The sequence below is a fragment of the Suncus etruscus genome, chromosome 3 (genome assembly GCF_024139225.1).
Source record: "Suncus etruscus isolate mSunEtr1 chromosome 3, mSunEtr1.pri.cur, whole genome shotgun sequence".
NCBI classification, from domain to species: domain Eukaryota; kingdom Metazoa; phylum Chordata; class Mammalia; order Eulipotyphla; family Soricidae; genus Suncus; species Suncus etruscus.
In genome coordinates, this window is record NC_064850.1 from 167,452,299 (window position 1) to 167,474,261 (window position 21,963).

The following is a 21,963-nucleotide window of genomic DNA, read 5'->3' on the forward strand; positions in this document are numbered from 1 at the left end:
AACATCTTAACCACTGTTTAATCTCTATGTCACTAGAAAAATTAAAATCCTCTAAAAGTAAAGAAAGCGGATCAAGTTTTAGCTGATGAGAAGGTAAGTCTGATGAGCATGATATATTAATTACATAGAGGAATAAAATAAAACATAGGTATTTATCTCGATTTTGGTAATAATTTACCAAATGACAATTTCACGTTACTACATAGCCACATTTTAAATATTTGTTTCTTTTGATGGAAATCTTCTAATGTTAAAAATGAGTGACTACTCAAAATTATTTTGAAATGTAACATTTCTCATATGCAAACTAGAAACAAATATATTATTAACATTTAATAATAATAACAGAAAAATCTAACTAAAAATCCCAAAGAAAATGCTTTTATTTATACAATATTATTTGTTAATTGTAACATGCTTTCATTCTCCTAAAGTATATAAAAGATCTAGTATGCATCATAGACTACTGAAGATGAATTATTATTTTCATCAACCATTTTATATGAGGTAACTGACTGATTCAAGATCTATTAGTAAACTTAGATATGTTAGTAAAAGTAGTATTGAAATAGAATAACTAGTAGGACATGAATCTATCTATATTAATGCTATATACATATATATATACATCACCATAGCAGGAAATGAAAATTAGCATGTTTAAACATATACCCTTTACAAGTTTGAATATATCCCAAGAATATAATGATGTTTCAACACACTTTATGTGGTACCCAGTATCAAATTCAATACCTCATAGATGCCAGTCATGCATCTTATCACTGAGATAGTTTAAAATTAAATATACACAATTAATATAATTAATTTCAGTTCAATGCACTGGAAACCCTGACTCTTATAGTAATATAAAAATAAGCATATAAAGATAGGAAAGAAAAATGAAAAATGTAAGCATAAATGTTCATGTAAAACCATGAAGCAATCTGTAACATACTATTAAAATTAATTACTTATTTTAATTTTTAAACTTTATTTATTTATTCATTGATTGGTTTGGGGGCCATACTGGTGCTGCTCAAGGGTCACTCCAGCAGGCTTGGGATGCCAAGAATTGAACTGGGTTTCTCCTGAGTTGGCTGCAGGCAAGGCAAACACCTCAACACTGTGCTATCCCTCCAGCCCTTCAAGTCTGTTTTCTTATTCAATATATAAAAATAAATGTACTTTTTATGAACATACACATATTAAAATATGTAAGACATAAAATTTCACAATTTAAAATAAAAATACTATTATAACTAGGAGTACTCTTATCTGAAAATATAAGAACTTCAAGGAGAAAAATAGCACTATTTAGTATAACACAGAGTATATATTTGAATCTCTCACTGTTTCATGTTTATGGCTTCCAAGGCATCCCTGTGTGATTGTAAATTTATTCTAAGTATTACGTCAAATTGGAATATCTAAGATAGTTTTGAAAAATAAGCTGTAACCAGATATTAAATACCTATTAAGTTATTAAGTTTATGTAATCAAATGTAAGATATACTTTTATGCTTTCTGGTTAAACAAAGCTTCAATATTTTATAATGTATATATCTATACACTTAATTTTGCATTTATATCAAACTTTTGTTGTATGTATCTATATACTATATTCTATTCAGATACATAATTATATATTATTTTAGCCTATGTATATGTACATATACCACACACATGTATTTGTGAATACATATACTGGTAATATATAAAAGTATATGTGATAACTAAGATACTAATAATTACTTTCCCCAGCAAGTTTCATTAGTGTCTGTTTTTCCTTACGTATCTTTTTATGTTTCCAAGAGTGCGAACAGTATGTCTCATTTTTAATATCATCTGGTTCACGTTATTTTTAAGAAATGTTCTTCAATTTTATTTCCAATTATATTTTTACAAAACTGCAGATACTTGTTCCATAATTTTTAAAGTTGGCACTTGCTTTTTAGTTAACTAAAGCATTTCAGACAACTACTGAATGTCATATTGTTTCTTTAACTGTATTGATTTGCTGGCTAAAAAATTGAGATTGTGATTAGCTCATATAATTATATATGACAACTAGATCAAACAAGAGCAGGCACATAGTACAATAAGAGTCAGTCTCCCTCTGGCCACAATTATTGCAAGGTATCATCAATTTAATAAATATTCTAGTGTAGAAGGTTGAAATACAAAGGTGACAGAATTGATGTAATATGAAACATTGGAGACAATGTTCCATTCTTGTAATTTGGTGTATGAATGGGTCCACCCAATTGCGTTCAGGCCTTATACTGACTCTGTGCTCAGGGAACTCTGGGGACAATTTGGATGGAATTGGTGGAGGGTATCATGCTGAGTAAAATAAGGCAGAGGCAGATGACATATAAATATAAGATGATGAAATCTGTAGCCATAGAAATAAATAAGAGATGGCTAATATCAATTCGTGATAAGCTTTGGGCATTTGGTTACAAACTTGAGAGTCCTGGGTTTGGGGAGAGGAAGTGTGGGTGAATGATAATGAGATTGACTGAAAGTAATACAGGAGCATAGGTGGAGATGGTGTCTACGAGAGGTAACAACAAATACCAGAGTCATAATTATCAATCAACAAAGAGTGGGTGGATGGGTGGGGAAGAAAAAATGTGCCAGAGGTGTCCTTGGGTCAGTGGAGGAGGGCCACAGATACTTTGGAGATGTGCAATAACTTTTAATATAAAACTTACAAATATGAACATCATTTTAACTATTACCTATATACAATTAAGAATGAAAAATTAAAGAAGAAAGATAAATATTGAAATACTCTAAAAGAGAGGAAGCTGGTATAATCACTTGAAGTCTAAGGATTGATTTCATATAAACAGAGACAACAATAAATATCACCATACCCAGCTAAATAAATATTTGAACTTTCAGTGTTCAAATATTTGAAACTTTCAGTGTTCATGATACATTTTTTTCTGAATCAATGACCATCACATATAAGGAAAACAACATGTGAGTGTATTTGTTATTGGATTTTGTTTTCCAGAAAAATTGAATAATTTTATTTCAAGCTCCACATTGAAAAGATAATTGTGCTGAGTTTTGTGATTTAATCTTGGTGTAACAGAATCATGTTCAGCCATTTATCTCAATAATACCCCAAATTCGCCTTGTCTTAACTTGAGTAGTCCCTTTCATCCTCATTATTGTGTTTATATGCCCATCTCACAAAGAAGTAGATCCTAAAGATTTTGGTCATTCATCCTTGAAGGTTGAATTAATATTAGTTCTTTTAAAGAACAGAGAGCAGGGCAAATTTCAGCAATAGCAGTCTGTTCAGTTCCTTAAATACTTTCTTTTGTTGAAGGAGAACATCCAAGGTCTGAGTTGAACACTTGTCTAAAAACAATACAATATTCTTCTTTCATTTCTTTTGACCTTAGAGTATAAAACACCTGTGAAGAACATGTGAACAATGAAATTATAAAATCAAATTCTATTACAAGCAACTTAACCTTCACACTGTAGTAAATACTAATATATGTAAACTGCTTTATAGTTTCAGCTATATTCTTGATTTTTGACCCACACAACAATCTTATAATAGAAGTAAGGACAAGTTTTGTGTTTATCTGCAAAAATATAAAATGAGTGAGCTCCTAAAATTATTTTCTGGAGATTATAGGAGAGAATTTTACTGCAAACTGAGACATATTTTAAATATGTTGTTAACCAGGAAGATTTATATATTATTTTGCTTTGGTTTTGTATAGTGCATAATTCACATTCAAATAGATAATACATGTTTATGGTTCCAATAACTCAATTGGTTTGAAACACACCATTATAAAGTCTTCCATTGTTTTCTCTGGTCCCTTGTGACTTACACATCTGAATGATATTTTTTTAAAGAGCTTGAGGATGGAAAAACACTATCTCCAGAAATAAAAGGCATGCTTAGCATGTGTGTGGCCCTGAGTTGGATCCCCACCATCTCATGACTTACAGAATCACAGGCTGTGTCCTCCATTGAAAAATATAGAGTGGGACCGGAGCAATAGAACAGTGGTAAGGCATTTGTATGTGGCTGACCCAGGATAGACCTAGGTTTGATCCCTGACATCCCTTAAAGTCTCCCAAGCCAGGAACGATTTTTGAGCGCATATCCAGGAGTAACCCCTGAGCATCATTGGGTGTGACACCAAAACAAACAAATAAAACAAACAAAAATACAAATATAAGGAGCATTTTGAATTTCCCAGAGTAATCTCAGAATAATGGATGTCAATATAAATATTTAGCAAATCCAGATGGTACCTAATAAAGAAAATATTGGGAGGAAATATTCTTTTTTTTTTTTTTGGTTTTTTGGGCCACACCCAGTGACGCTCAGGGGTTACTCCTGGCTATGCGCTCAGAAGTCGCTCCTGGCTTGGGGGACCATATGGGACGCCGGGGGATCGAACCGCGGTCCGTCTCCTAGGCTAGCGCAGGTAAGGCAGGCACCTTACCTCCAGCGCCACCGCCCGGCCCGGGAGGAAATATTCTTATGCCAGAGATAATATAGGGTTTCTGATACATACATGCCTTCAACTCCACACTACCAACATGGCCTAAATGCTTTGGACTCCATTTACATATAAAACAGATTATTTGATAGCAGTAAACTACACTGCTGATAGTAAATAAATATTCAGATAACATTTGTATAATACATTGAGGTGTGTAGGATCATGAACCTTTAGAAGAGACATCTGTCAGAGGGACCAAAGTCTAAGGTAGTCTTGGGTGTTTACATAACTAGTAGGCACAATTATTAAGATATAATATATAGGTTGACTTCTCCATTAACTGAAGAAACAGTCTAAAATCCTGAAGGTATCTTCTACATTCCAAACAAATTTAAGAAAATTTTAGATTCTTTTCCTCTTCCCATGTGGTTTGAATATGGAATGATGAGTGAGAAATATTCCTATTCCTCCTGTATGAATACTTTAGAAATTTTTCTTTCATTGTACTTGCCTTAGGTCAGTTTTGTCCCTATCTTCTGAGACTAATAAACAATAGATATAACAACCATTTTCATGCATACCTACAGGATTCTATGAGAAACACATTACTAGGCGTGAACAGTGATACATTCTGCTGAAGAATGAACTCAGAAAATACTGAAGCTGATTATAGACTGTCTTAAGCTTTCCAACTAAATAAATAATTTTATGGTTAAAATTCAGATCCTTAATCTCTAGAACCAATGTCCACCATCTTCCACTTCTCTGAATTTATAATTGTACTCACTTGTTCCTTCTCCTGTGCTGTCTCTGAATCATAACTACACACCCTTTATAATTTTTATTTCTTTTGTTGTCCTAGAAGATATGATGTAAGCAGCTTATTATGGAGCTTCAATTTAGTAGGGAATAAATTTGAAATGTCATTTTTCTTTAGTCACTGCTTTCAACCATGTTCTATCTGCTCCCAATTTCTTTCCAACACTTCAGGCAAATCACATGGTATTTTTTCAAACTGTTTTATTAATCTTTTTCAAATATTAAAATTCACACTAGTTAGAAGGCTCAAACTATTCTATAAATTAAAATTCATGTTCTGTCTTCCCTCAGTGGCAACCAGAGATATGATTCAAGACAGTTGAAGAAGACAGTGATTTCATCCTCTCACACAAAACCTATCTATGAACTAGGGCATGGTCCTGGTCTGGGATACCCATTACCTTCCCTTTTAAGAACAGTTGCTTATCTTATGTCCATGCCAGAAGGGATACATAGGTAGATCCCATATGAAATTTGCTTTTATCTATCTCTGTGTGAAAGAGGGATACTCTTTGTCTCCTTACAGTCAGAGCTAGTTTTGTCAATAACTTTTGTGCCTCCAACTATAGCAACCATGCAAATGTGGAGGTTCTTCATGTTTGGAATTAAGTTGAGCCTCACTATGTCAGCAAATCAATCTATCAAAAGGGACGGCCATCGCATGCTTTAATCAAAGGTAGGCTTGTCTCTTCTATTTCATCATATAAATTCCGAAAAGTTTGATTTCAAGGAAAACTATAAGATTGTTTTCTACTCATAGTGCTATTGCAATCTTTCTAGAAAAGTAGTGCTTTCAGCAACCTACAAGCTTTTCTATGTTCATAGACCATGACATTCTAGATCACTTCAAGCATAAAGAAATCCCTCAAGATAGTATTCTTCATTAGACAGTTGTGCCATATTTCTTTTTTTTAAATACGATTGCAGTTGGGTTTCAGTCATATAAAGAACATCCTCCTTCACCAGTGCAACATTCCCATTACCAATATCCTAAGTCTCTCTCCTCCCAACCCCCCCACTGCCTGTATTTGAGACTACTTCTCTCATTCATTCATATTGTTATGATAGTTGTCAGTGTAGTTATTTGAACAGACACTTTGTCAAAGAAGAAATACAAATGGCAAAAGACACATAAAAAAAATGATCCACATCACTAATCATCAGGGAGATGCAAATCAAAACAACTATGAGGTACTATCTCACGCCTCAGAGACTGGCCCACTTCACAAAGAATGAGAACAAGCAGTGCTGGCGGGGATATGGAGAGAAAGGAACTCTTATTCACAACTGGTGGGAATGCCATCTTGTACATGAATTCTATTATGTGCCATATTTCTTACAGCAAGAGTCGCTTTTATTGTGTTATACCCTGTAAGTAGTACTCGAGAGACTCCCTTTTAAAATCATCTCTTATTTACTACGGATAAGAACCCATACATTTTATAATACAGGGGTGCCCCCGACCCTGAGTATGTGTTATGTGGACCTAACTTAGACTTCATGTGATTGGACAGCGACCGTCCCATCCAGAACCCCAGATCCCAGATCTATGTCGTGGAACGGACACAGGTCTCAGCAACAGCACGAGGAACCGAACTCCTCTCTGGAAAATTCCTAATAACGCGGTGGCACCAACTTGCACCAGTTTTGATATGATATCCTGACATGAGGAAATGGCAACAACTTGATCTAAGAGAGAGTTGCCCTACTTCATCATCTAATGGTATGATCAGATCAGAAGACATGCCATCCATTTCTCTATGCAAAAACAAAAATCGCTAACTACAGAATACTGTCTGACAAGCATGGACTGGGCAGAACCTATCGTGGAACCATGAGAAAGATCCTAGCTTAGACCTCGGCCTAGGACTCAAACAAAAACCAAGATCTCTAATTCCAAAGGTCTGACTTTGACAAGGAGACTGAGCAGGACTTCTGGAACCATATTGAAAGACTCTATCCCAGGTTTTGTCCTAGGATCTGAGCAAAAACCAAGACCACTAATTACAGAAGACTGATTAAAACAACAGTGATGGAACAGAACTTCTAGAACTGTAAAGGAAAAGTCTCTCCTAGCTTTAGTCCTATGACTTCCACAAATACCAAGCCAGTCTCTAGCTACAGAGACCTGATGTTATAATTCACAACTGAGCTGAACGTTTCCTGTCACCATAAAAAGACCTAGGGATGCGAAAATGAGCACGTATGAAGCCTGTAGTTGTTCCCATGGCAATATGCTTCAAGGGCGGAGAAACAACGTATCAGAAGAAGAAGAAGAAGAAGAAGAAGAAGAAGAAGAAGAAGGAGGAGGAGGAGGAGGAGGAGGAGGAGGAGGAGGAGGAGGAGGAGGAGGAGGAGGAGGAAGAGGACGAGGAGGAGGAGGAGGAGGAGGAAGAGGAGGAGGAGGAAGAGGAGGAGGAGGAGGAGGAGAAGAAGAATATTGTAGATATTGAAACAATATTTTCTCTATAATTGTCCAATGTTATTATATGTATATATATATATATATATATATATATATATAGAGAGAGAGAGAGAGAGAGAGAGAGAGAGAGAGAGAGAGCAAGCGAGAAAGAGAGACCTCCCAGTGGAGAAGTGGAGGTTATTTCTATGATTCAATTTTATATTTACACTATCAATAGATTTAAAAAGTCACACACTTTAAATAATACATTTATTAATAAGTATATTTATTTTGTATATGTAACTCAGACAAATTGACCAATTTGTATTTTTGTGGTTTTGGGTATTTTGGGTTGCTTTTTTGGCTCATGTGTGACAGTAATCTGGGTTCAGTCTTTGCTGAGTGGTTGGTTACGCTTAGCGATGTTGTTTTGGGCTTGGAATTGAATTAGAATTAGCTACCTGCAAAGCAAGCATATAAACCCCTGTTCTATCTATCAGGCCTTAGTTTAAAAGATTTAAAAATAAAATATCTAAGGTTTTTATAACATAACTCCAATTTTATAATTTCTAATAAATTAAATGCAGAATATTTTATTTATAAAGGAAAGTTATTCACAATTTATTTTTCTACCTCATAATGTATATGTTTCATATATGTGTACATATGTGCAAAATTTAACTATAAAATTTTTTTGGTTTTTCTTGGAAGCTACACCTGTAGTATTCAGGGATGCTCCTGTCTGCATGGAAAAATTGCTCCTAGCAGGCTGGGTGAACCATATGTGATGCCAGGGATTGAACCCATTCAAGGGTTGGCCAAATGCAAGGCAATAGTACTACCTTTTATGCTATGGTTCTGGCCTCGTAAATATACTTTATTTAAATAGTTCAATAATGTGTAATATAAAGAGGATGAGGAGAAATACCTCACTCAGCTCTGTCAATTTAAAATACATTTAGCAATAGATATTGACTAATGGGGTTACAGTAGTATTTGACGTACAAGAAATGATAACATATAATTTTCTAGTAAAATGCCAATTGCATATTCTAGTATTCTAGCATTGTATGCAATACTGAGTGTTGACGTGTTTCTGCTTTATGTTTCATATTTACCCTTTAAACTTGCTCTAAATTAAATTCCTTTAGTATGTACTTCTTTATAGTGTTATTCTTTCTAAAAGAAGACAAAAAGAATATTACATGATAAAGGGACTGTGCTGTTGCTTTTAATTGATTATTAATGTAAGTGTAAAGTCATCTTCTGGTCCGCTGCCACAAATATATAAGCAAAACATGTAGTCCTTCCATCACCTTACAGCTCCAACTGAAACAGAAATCACTACTCAAAGATGTCCTATATTTGGGACTTCTTAGAAAATAAATAATGAATACCAGAAATAGTATGGGTGGAAAGTAAGACAGGATTACGATCGAATTTTACTAACATGCATGAAGTCAAATATATAAGGAGAAGAAAATAACTGAAGGTACTATTATATTTTTAAAAGCTGGGCCCGGAGAGATAGCACAGTGGTGTTTGCCTTGCAAGCAGCCGATCCAGGACCAAAGCTGGTTGGTTCGAATCCCGGTATCCCATATGGTTCCCCATGCCTGCCAGGAGCTATTTCTGAGCAGACAGCCAGGAGTAACCCCTGAACACCGCAGGGTGTGGCCCAAAAATCAAAAACCAAAAACCAAAACAAAAAAAAAGTTATGGTTAAAGAATAAGAAGAAACTGTTCTGCTAACTATATACTGCTCAAAGTATAAACACAACATAACTATCATATGCCATTGGACTACTTGATGGTAGTTATCAAAGAAACCATATCCAACTAAAACAAGTCAAGGTTTTTTATTTCTTTCTTTTTGGGCCACAACCAAATGATGCTCAGGGGTTACTCCTGGCTCTGCACTTAGAAATTGCTCCTGGCTTAGGGGGACCATATGGGTTGCTGGAGGATTGAACCACATTCCGTTCGATTAGGTTAGCCATGTGCAAGGCAAACTCCTGATCATTTGTGTCACTGCTCTGGCCCCACAAGTCAAGTTTCTATGATATTTAATGAACACATAAATTGAACAAGAGATGCAAGTGATAATACCATGGTTTCTAAATTTAGAAGAAAACTGGCCAGTTAGAAAATTATATCTATGTTAAGATTTATAATATGTTTTACATCTATAATAATGAAAATACAAAGAAACAGAGAAGAATTTCAAATAAATTATATTTTATGGCTATTCTAATATATCACAAAATGTATTAAAATAAATCATATTTTGTTCTATTTAATACACAATTTCAGTGTTTTAAGGGTTTAATTACTTGAGGTATATTCCTGATGACCAAAGAATATAGAATTAAATTGAGAAAGTTATGGAATTAGGTAAATATAAATATAAACAAAAAACAATTAAATTTTTTATGAATAGCATTGCCTAATCATACTCTAGTTGTCTAGATGAATTAACAGGATATCATATGGTCTTTAGAATAAATGATAGAAAATCAAAATATATTTAATTATTTTACGCTGTGGAAGATATTTTTATGCTATTAGGAATATTATTATTGATATTATTATTATAGCTGACTTCAGGTTCTTTATTATTAAGTGCTTTATATATTTTAAACAATGTTTTCCTCTTTTACTGTTTTTCCTTATCCCTAGATAGTACCTAGTACCTTTGCTACAAAAGGTTATATAGCTTCAACAAACACTAATCATTTATGACTCTCTTGAGTTTATTTGTGCATTGGTGTTATTTTCTCCTTTTTATAAGCTAGAGTTGTGTTGAAATGTCTGGCAGCCATTGCGCGGGCCATGAGTTCAATCTTTGTGCACCTGTGTCTCCAGATCGTATTTAGATTGCCTTGCCCTGAAACATCTTTTACTCTTAAACTTGCTTGAGTGAAAGTTCCCTTGGCCTTCGACCTCACTTTTCTCTATTTGAGACTCATGACTGTGGGTTTGGCTCGCTGTTTAGCACTTTGCCCTTCTCTATTAATCTTGCCCTGGAAAGTAAGGCTGGCTCTCTGACCTCAGATGCAAGTCTTCCAGGGTGAGCCTGCCTCTGCTCTATGCAGGTGATATCTTTTTGCCTGACATGCCCATAAAGAAATCAATGCGACCTACAGAACTGCTGAGTCTGGCAGATGGAAGGGGTCTTCATTAGGCCACTCTAATCAGATCTAGTAGGTGATGTGGAATTATTACTGGACTGTTGATCAAGGAGACTGAATGAACCCTCAGGAAAGTTAATTCTTTTCTCTTTTCTCCTCCTGGCCAAACAAACCTTGTATCTATTACCTTCGAGTTATTCTTGTTTTCTCTCTTCCACCTAGTGCTATGCTGTTCGCTCTCTTTAGCTCAAGTACTTTTGTAGATGTTGATACCTCATGTTAAATCTTGTTTCTAAGTCCTCCAAAACTGTATCTTTGTAGAAGTCTTTAAAATGTTTTTAACTCTAAAGTTATATTTAGAGTATAAAATTTGGCATCAAACTTGTGTTCTTATTTAGTGTCTTAGTATTAATAAATAAAAACATTACTTTTCTAGTCATTCAATTGTATGGGGCATATGGCTTTCAAGGTTGTGGAATGTTATTTGACAACTCTACAGTGTACTGATGGTGACATTTACGTTTAGACACTTGAAAGAATTATATGTGGTCAGTTCTGGGATTCAGCATAAGTAATCTATTAGAATTATGCCATTTAAGTTTTTTGAATTAGAACTAGTAAAAATGTAAGTTGGTATTATTCATTTATATTGTGCCATTTTGAGACCCTTTATCACACACCAACTGGTGCCTACAAAATCTATTTTTCTATTATACTCAGGGTATAATAAAAAACCCTACCAATAGTATGCCACTGTTACATTAAATTACTATTTTATATTGAAATAGCTAGCTTCATCCACATCTAGAATCCAGTAAGAATAACATAACCACCCTATCACAATTTTGGTATGAAACATAAGCTCAGTATTTAGGAAATACATATAATATTGAGAATGTATTACTTTGTATAAGAATTTTAATGGATCCACGAGAATACTAATTTTTTTCTTGCTGTTTGATTGTATATCACTTTCTATTTTCTCTCTCTCATTTTTTGTCACAACTGGCAGTATTTAGAGGTTACTCTTGGTTCTGCAAGAATTCAGATTTCACTCCTGGCAGTGCTCAAGGGACCAAATGGAATGCCAAGATTGAACACAAGTTAGCTGAATGCAAAGCAAGTTCTTACCCATTGTGCTATCATTTTGGTCCTCATTTTTTTCTTATTGCTACCATTTTGAAGGAAATTTTGTGCAGTGTAGACGTAAAGTATTACATATTGCTAGCTAGAGAGATTGTAGTAGTGCAATAAGGAGCGTTGTGAGCTAACCCAAAGTAGAAATATTTTAGCACATACATTTACCTTAAGTCCGTATTTTGTTTGTTTGTTTTATAATTTTTGGAGTGGGAGATCCACACCCAGCAATTTTCAAGAATTAGAGGTGGCTCTGCATTTAGGAATTTTTCATGGTTTTGCTTGCAGAACCATATGGAGTGCTGGGGATGAACCTGGGTAGGTCATGTGCAAGTGAGTACCAGTTGTACTCAGACCTTCTCTCAGTATTTTTATATAGATTAAAGTTAGTTTTAATTTACTGCTTTCTAATTTATCTATATCACCTGAAAAAATAATCCATTAAGGGCCCGGAGTGGTGGCCCAGCAGTAGGGTATTTGCCTTGCACACAACTGACCTAGGACTGAGCGCAGTTAGATCCCCCTGCATTCCATATGGTCCCCCAAGCAAGGAGTGATTTTGAGCATATAGCCAGGAGTAACCCCTGAGTGTCACTAGATGTGCCCTGCCCACCCCACCCCCAAAAATCCATTGATATTTGAGTCTGTTAATGAAACTGTTTTTATTTATGTATTGTTTGATTTTTATTTTTTAACATTCCAAATATATGAGTTCTTCACCAGCAAACCACAAGTTCATTTCTATTTCTCTTTTTTTATATATAGTATCATTTGACAAAAATCAAGCAAAGCCTTGAAAGAGAAGACTCCACCTAATTCTCAGACTCAGGTCTCCCTTTGTCTTGGCTATTTTGGGAGTAGAGAAGCTCAGAGTATCCGTGTTGAATGCAGCTACATGAAATCAATCATAGAGGTTGTTCTTACTAATGTGTTTTTAGTAAGTTATATTAATGTCCTTCTAGAGAACTGTTCCTCAGAAAAAAGTGATCTTATTCTTGAAGCATTCTACAGCATTGCCAAGATTTCAAATTTTTCATGACTTTAACCTTTTCTCTTAGAAACTGTTCAAAATTTCTGGCAAATTTCATCTTCTACAAGATGAGAAAGCTAAAAATTAAATTTACAGGTTTCCCTCTTAGGATACTTGTTTTTCTAAGGCAGTATGTTAACTGAGGGCTGATTTTGATTTTTTATGTTTTAACAAAAAATGCATTTGAGAGAATATACCAATAATTTACACACAGTTTTATTTCATAGTCCTCTTCAATGCCTCATGTTTTTAATATGATGAATATAAAAAAGTCTTAAAAATTCTTTTCAATTTATGTGAAAATCTATTTTCAAACAGACATTTAGTGAACTATTTCTTTTGTCTTTAGGAATTAATGAGCAAAGACTTGAGGTTCTAATCTTACATACACTTTCCTTACTGTTTCCCTGGAGTTCCTAGTACAAGGATAACCTCTTATTTCATGTCTAATTTAAATGTATTCTATGATATCCCAGTGCTAAAGAAATAAAGTTTAGAGTCCTCGACATACTGACCTAATTAAAGCTCTTCGGCCATATCTTTTAAAATGCCACTTTCATCACTCTACTATCAGGGTTTATAGGCACACTTCATATCCCTTTAAACAGTAGTTACTTGTCAAAGTCACGTCTTGATGGTATTATGTCTTACATGCTTACATCTCTACTTCATTTCTTTATGAACATTAACCCTTCTAAGTTAAGCTCAAATTCTAACACCTTTCAATAAGTATTCTTCTTCTTTATCGAGGATCATAGATTCTTTTCTCCTTAAGAACTTTTATGTATTTGTTCTTATAAAATTATCTTGGAAAACTGCTATGAAAACGTATGACTGTGATAGCTTTTAAGATCATAGAACTGGTACTATTTCTTTTAATGTACTAATGTATTAACACTGTGATTTACTATATATTTCAACAAAATTTTAGTAGGAATTAAAATATACACAAATTCTACCTAAAATGAGTTAACAATAGTTTAATTTAAGAAACATTTAAGGGGGCCGGAGAGATAGCATTGAGGTAAAGCTTTTGCCTTTCATGCAGAAGGATGGTGGTTCGAATCCCGGCACCCCATATGTTCCCCTGTGACTGCCAGGGTCGATTTCTGAGCACAGAGCCAGTAGTAACTCCTGAGCGCTGTCTAGTGTGACCCAAAAGAAACAAACAAACAAACAAAGAAAAAGCTTTATACTTAAGGGAATGCCCTTCATTCATTGTCATTATGTATCGTAAATAATTCTGTGTAAATGAACTTCAGTCACAATAAAAAAATAAATAAAAGAAAAAATAAAATAACATCATTAAAACTTATGTTGTCTGGTTATCTACCTTTATTATGTTAACAATTTTATAATTAATATTAAGTATAGTGTGTGGAATGACTATTTTAAGGGAATGGTCCAGTATATATGCCATAGTATAAGTATAGATAAAAATGCACTAGGAAAAAAAAAAAAAAAAAGGGGGCCGGGCGGTGGCGCTAAAGGTAAGGTGCCTGCCTTACCTGCGCTAGCCTAGGACGGACCGCGGTTCGATCCCCCGGCGTCCCATATGGTCCCCCAAGCCAGGAGCGACTTCTGAGCGCATAGCCAGGAGTAACCCCTGAGCGTCACCGGGTGTGGCCCAAAAACCAAAAAAAAAAAAAAAAAAATGCACTAGGAAAATTGTTTAACAGATGTGGTTCAGAACTTGTCTATATAGCAGTGCATGGATGGGCTGATAAAGCCACTGGTTTTCAATATTTCTATATCTGTAGTCTGTAAACTTGCAGTTGAAGATTATTGGTCCAAAATTTTAACTTTAAATAGCAAATAACAGGACACTAGATTTAGGATTGGGGAAAATAACTAAGGATCTAAGAAAAATAAGACTCAAATTGAAAAACTCTGAATTTATTTTTAGAATTAAATAATGCAATTTTATTTAGTAGATTCTAAATACTAACAATAAATATGGAAAAATGTACTATAAATAGCCACTAAATGTCATAGAAATTTCATGTCAAAGATGAGCTTACTGAAGTCACAACTAAGTTTTAATTTTTTACAGAAGAAATCAAGATTGTTTTGCATCATCTTTCAGAAAACAGTTAAAGAAAATGAGGCCTTATCAGAAAAGTTCAATAATTTAATAAAGATCACATCTCTTTCAAGCTTTCAAGTAACAAAATAAGCAACATTCCTGTTCTGAAGTTCAATAATAGTACATATGTGTCTTCATCATATAATGATAAAGTGAGTTGATATTAGGAGTTTACTTAGAAAACGTTGAGTTCTTGGATTTATTTTCTGTTCAAAAGAGTATCAGCAATTATGAAGATAATTATCAGGTATTAAGGTAATCGTTGCAAGATGAGCATAGGCTTGTCATGTTGAAGACTAGGAGTTTCATCCCCAACGCGTTTTGGGGACACAACATATTCAGGATTCCCTTGTGGCTTCTAATTACTGCTGGGATCAAGTACCAAACTGTCACTTCTATACTCCCTAGTCTAGTATCACTTAGAGCAGTTCAAGAGCCCCAGACCTCCTGTGTCTGATCCCTAGAAAACAATGGTTAACAATATAAGTAATTGTACAATAATAAAAAGGGTAACACAGTTTGGCTTTTGTTTTATATTTTTGGTTTGCTTGTTTTGCTTTGTTTACATCTATGGTAAATTACCAAAGCAGTCATCAAGATAACAAGAAAAAGAATAATATTTAAAAAAAATAGCATTAGCTGTTTTTGGTAATTAACCTGGTTTGATTTTAACTGAACAAGACAAAAAACATACATATTCTTAATCAAGCTTCTCTCTTGTCTCTGAAGACTCCTAATGAGTAGTGTAGGTTTCTTCTAAGTTAGGATGGAGAGAAATAACACCAAGAAAATCTATCCTCAAGACTGAAGATACATGAGCCTAAGAGAAAGGCTTAGGTCTATTTCATGTCTTATCTTCCAGAAATCTTATCTCTGACTCTCTAGATCCTTGTATTTCTTCTGATAATGTCAATTCCTGTCACAGCATCACTGATAACTGCTATTTCCACTTGTAGATACTGTCCAAAGTCTAGGTCATGTCTTTCTTCATCTTGTTTCCTGACACTTCCTAAGGATGTAGGAGAAACAACATCTGTATAGAAATGAGTCAAGAGCTACTTGTCCTAATTTCTTTCCCTTCCTTCCTTCCTTCCTTCCTTCCTTCCTTCCTTCCTTCCTTCCTTCCTTCCTTCCTTCCTTCCTTCCACACTTCCTTTCTCCCTTCCTTCCTTCCTTCCTTCTTTCCTTTCTTCCTCCCTCCCTTCCTTTCTCCCTTCCTTCCTTCCTTCCTTCCTTCCTTCCTTCCTTCCTTCCTTCCGTCCTCCCTTTCTCCCTTCCTTCCTCCCTCTCTCCCTCTCTCCCTTTCTTCTTCCTCCCTCCCTCCCTCCCTCTCTCCCTCCCTCCCTTCCTCCCTTCCTCCCTTCCTCCCTCCCTTCCTCCCTTCCTTCCTTCCTTCCTTCCTTCCTTCCTTCCTTCCTTCCTTCCTTCCTTCCTTCCTTCCTTCCTTCCTTCCTTCCTTCCTTCCTCTGTTAGTCTTTTAATTATTCCCTTTATTTAAATACTGTGGAAACAAAGTTGTTCATGATTGAATCCCAGTCTACATTGTCTAAATTCTATATTTAGCCTAGCAGTGTACATTTTCTGCCACCAATGTCCCCAGTTTCCCTCTCACCCTCCCTTCAGCATACCTCTGTGGCAGGCAATTTACTCTTCTCTTTCTCTCTCTCTCTTCCCTCTCTCACAAACATACCCTCTCTTTCCTCCTATTCCTCTCTCTTCCATTTTTCCCTTTTAGATACTGTGGTTTGCACTACTGTTAATTAAGTTGTAGCTTACATATCACTTTATTTCTGTTCAACAGTCAAGTTCTTGTCCAGAGTGATCAGCTCAAACTAGCATTTTCATAGTGGTCCTTTCTCTACCCTAAACACACTGTTCCACTACTTGTGGCAAGCTTCCTACCACAGACCATTTCTCCCGATTCTCATCTCTACTGTTCTGAATACTACTACCACACTATCTTTTTCTCCTTATATTTTCAAATGAGTGAGTTTATTTTTATGTCTATCCTTCTCCTTCTGACTCAGTTCACTCAACATAATACTCTTCATATACATGCATGTATAAGCAAATTTAATGACTTAACTTTCTCTAACAGCTGTATACTATTCTATTGTGTTGATGAACCAGTTTCTTTATCCAATCATCTGTTGTTGGACACTTGGGTTGTTTACAAATACTGGCTTTTGTAAATAGTGCTATGATAAACATAAAAGTGCAGCTATCTTTTCTACATTGTGTATTTGGGTTCCTAGGGATATCCCTAGGAGTAGTATATCACTAGGAGCTGGATCATATGTAAGATCAATTTTTAAGTTTTTGAGAAATACCCATATTGCTTTCCCAAAAGGCTGAACCAGTCTACATTACCACCAACAGTAGATGAGACTCCCTTTCTCCTCGCTTCTATCCCAGCCTTGGCTGTTCTTGTTCTTTGTGATGTGTGCCAGTGTCTGTGGTGTGCAATGATATCTCATTTTTGTTTTGATTTGCAGCTCCATTATGATAAGTGAGGTGGAACATTTATTCATGTGCCTTTCTGCCATCTGTAGTTCTTTGAGGAAATGTCTGTTAATTTATTCTCTCATTTTGGGACAGGGTTTGATTTATTTTTTCTGGCTAATTCTCCAAGTGCCTTGAATATCTTAGATATTAATCTCTTATCTGATGGGTTAGGGTAAATTATTTTCTTATTTCATGGATAGTCACAGTTTCTGTTTCCTTTGAGTTGCATAAGCTTATCAGTTTAATGTAGTCCCATTTGTTTATCTTTGCATCCTCTTGCTTGTTTAGTAGTGTTCCTTCTTTGAAGATTCTTTAGTTTCACTATCATGGAGTGTTTCATCTACATATTTTCTTTATGTACCTTATCTTTTCAGGTCTGGTATCAAGGTCTTTAATGCATTTTGATTTGGCCTTTTTGCACGATGTTAAATAGAAGTCTGTTTGCTTTTTTAGAATATAGTCAACTATTTTCCCTAAAACCACTTGTTGAAGAGGCTTTGCTTGCTCTGCTTTGTATCTTTTCCCCTTTATACAGTCATGTATACCTGTGGGTCTGTCTCAAAATATTCAAGTCTATTCCAATAATCTGAGGGAATATCTTTATTTCAGTACCATGGATGCCTTGCATGTAGCTAACCAGGTTCACTCTCAGCATCAAACAAAACCCCCCAATATTAATGACACCCCACTGCTATTAATTCTTGGGAGCAGAGCCAGGAATCATATCTGAAGAATGTTGGGTAAGGAAATTAAAAACACAAACATACAAAAACACACAACCACAAAGCAAAACATTATCTTGTGTCACTATTTCATCTATTAAAATGAATTTCTTTAAAAGTCGGTGACTGACCTGGAAGCCTGTGCCTAACTTTGGACTGACTTTTCTTTCCTGCAAAAAGCAATTCATGGCTATCACCTAAGTAAATAACTCCTGAGATACTGGATAGCAGGTATTATCTCCCAAACTGGGCAAAAAAGTGGATTTCAAGTACAGCTTCAAGGCTTCCTGTGGGGCTGGTGGGACATGAGATTCTGTGCTATGTAGATTTTTGGAGCAGATTTTACCTATCCTGCCCCAGGCCAAGCAAAACCTGAGTGGCTGTGGTGGGAAAAACAAAGAGGAGAAAGCACTCTGTACAAATATATCTCTTTGTTCTTCACTTTAAGGAATTACCTGAAAAAATTACCTGAAGTACTTGAGTATAAACTGAGTTTTTTTACCACAAAATTTGTGTCAAAAAACCCTAACTCGGCTTATACTCGGGTCATACATGTTATTTGATTCAGTGCGCACTCTGAATCCAAAGCAAGTGGTCTCCAGTAGTCTTCTACCGTCTGCTAGAAGGGCAGTACTTCAGCTCAGTCCACAAGTCTAGGCTGAGCTGAAGAGGTAGGTTGTTGAACTGCACTGGATGCCACTGAACCATTTAACCCACAATATTCTGCACTTTGTATGAGACTGACAGCAGTGATGATGATATCTGCGAACTCAATGATGATGACAATGTCTAAGCTGATACCAGCACATCAGATACAGCTGAAGCTCTGTTTGGACATACAGATGAAGAAGAGGAGGAATCCAGTTTTGAAGGATTTTAACCTGTGTGATTTAGATTGATTACTTGTTAAGCTCCTGTTTTCTTCACTTTATTTAAAATTTTAAAGTTATTTTGCTAGTTTACAGGTTTTCTTTAGCAGTAAATATTGAAAAACATTTAACCTACTGACTCTCAATTATTGTCATTGTTTTGGGTATATGTTTTTATTTTTGAAATTTACCAGTGGCTGGTGTATTTTCCACCTCAGCATATACTCAAGTCACTAAGTTTTTCCAGTTTTTAGGGTAAAATTAGGGGTATCCGCTTATACTCATGTTGGTTTATACTCAAGTATATAGGTATTCACTTTGTGGATCATAAACATTTTAGTTTAATATAATCCATTTGCTTATTTTTACTATGTTTCTTATGCCTTTAGTGTTATAGTTCATAAAAGGTTGCTAGGAATAAAGTCAAAATGGATTGACCTATAATTTTTTAAAATATGGTTCAAAAGTATTTGAATGTGTATATGTGTGTATTCTATGGTAAGGGCCCAGTTTTATTCTTTTCTATTTGGATATACTTTGTATTTCAATACTATCATTTAAGAGAATATATAGGAACATTTTTAAGAGATTTTCTCATGATGGCATTCCAGTTTTTAACCTTTGGTTTGGCTACAATCTTTTTTTCTGTTTTGCATTGGGCCCATACCCAGGTGCTCTAGTATTAATCCTGACTATGCTCAGGAATCACTCCTGGTGCAGTGGTCCTCAAACTATGGCCCGTGGGCCACATATTGTATTTGTATCTGTTTTGTTCCTTCATTGCAAAATAAGATCTATGCAGTGAGCATAAGAATTCGTTCCTAAGTTTTGTTTTTACTAGAGTCAGACCCTCCAATGGTCTGAGGGACAGTGAACTGGCCCCTGTTTAAAAAGTTTGAGGACCCCTGGTAGAGGATTATATGTGATGCTGAGATGGGATCCAGTTCTCAAGGTGTGCAAGGCAAGTGCCCTACCTTCTCACTGCCTTGTTGCTCCTGTCTAGTTTGGCTGAACTCTTAAATGACATAAACTTGTTCAAAACTTGAACACATAAAAATTATTTTTGGTCAAATTCTGAAGTGTGTCAATTGGTCTTTAATACAAAGCTCCCAGTATTCTTTATCAAAAGAATATTTTATTAAAAGATAACCACTATTATAAATAGCTTATTATGAAAATATGGTAAGTGCTAAAGTCAGAATGAAGTAGTCAAGTGAAAAATATACCTTAATCTTGAGTAAAATTTTACAATAAATAAAATTTAGAGAAATTTCTTTTAGAAAAAGAAAAATAAGATCAAAGTGGTAAGATTATATTTTGGGAGACATGATTAGACTGGCGTAACTTGTGCAGAGAATGTAGTTTAGAAAAGTTCAGATCCTCTGTGAAGCAATATGCAAATATGACAAGGTCATATATGGGGGCAATGATGGCATTCACAAAAGGCAAGCTGTCAAACCATTTCTCTGTCCTTGCAAAAGAGCATGCCTGTCAGGGAGTTGTAAATGAGTTGAATTTGTGTTAAGTCTGGGCAGACAGGAGACTTGGAAAGAATCCAATGTGTGTGATTGTAGTTTGCCATCCATGACTTTTCTTGATGCTCTTTCCTTTTATTTATTTTCTAATAGTTTCTAACCTCTGTTCTGGTTATCTAGTCTTTCTATTCATACTTTAAGACCTATCTCTTTCTTAACTTTCCGAACTGCTCTACCTCCAGTGATCTCTATATTTTCATAATGTCACAGTTCTAATGCTTGACTAGAGAAGATTTAAGATTAAATTATCAATGAGGCATCGCATGAAGTGAGGAGGGCAATGGATAGTGACATCAAGGCCAGTTAGAAGGTCACGTTCATATCCACATTAAAGTAATAAAAATATGAATGTTGATAGATTGAAGTTGGAAAACTATGTTAAAGAACCAATAAAAAATGAGCTATATTATGATAAAAGGTAAACAGAAAAACCAAAAATTACTTTTCAGTTTGGACAAGTTGACACCATCAGAAATTTTAAGGAAAGGAGAAATTCTGAGAATTATATTCAGGAGTGTCTTGATACAAAAGCTATGAGAACTATGGTATGTATTGAGGCCTATGTTGAAACTATGGCCATACATTGAGGTGAGCAGTTTAAATTATAGTACCACACTTTTTAGTAGTGGTCACTCTAAACTTAAAGATATAATGGACATCAGGCCAATAAACTAGTTAATCAGTTAATAAATAATCTATGTATCAAAAAACCAAAATTTTAAGAAGTTTTCAAAAAAATCTTAAGTCCTCTCTGGAACAACCAAAACAATTGAAAATCATAAATATCACCATAAAACCAAACTGTAAAATACTCTCTGCAACATTTTAAATTTAAACATTTCCTTTGTTTCTTTTTGTCTTTCAGTACTAAAATTTTTATCTTAGACCACAGTTTTGCCCCTCACTTACAAACCTTAATATCTAATGTCTATATTTTTAAAAAATCTAATTTCTGTTCTAAAACAAGCAGCTTATTTTCTCTGTTACTTCCATTCAGAAGGTTTATTATTAGGCCAGGCGAGCAAACAGGCTTGATATTATTATCATTTTTTCATTTTTTTGTCCAATCCTTTTGATCTATGTATTTTCCTATTACTCTAAATATTAATATACTTTTCACATACCACAAATGTCTACAACATAATAAATAAGAAGTCCCAAACTTGAAGCATTTTGGGATTTCAATTGGATCATTTTAAAAATAAAACTGCTGTCAGCTTTGTTTGTGGAGAGGG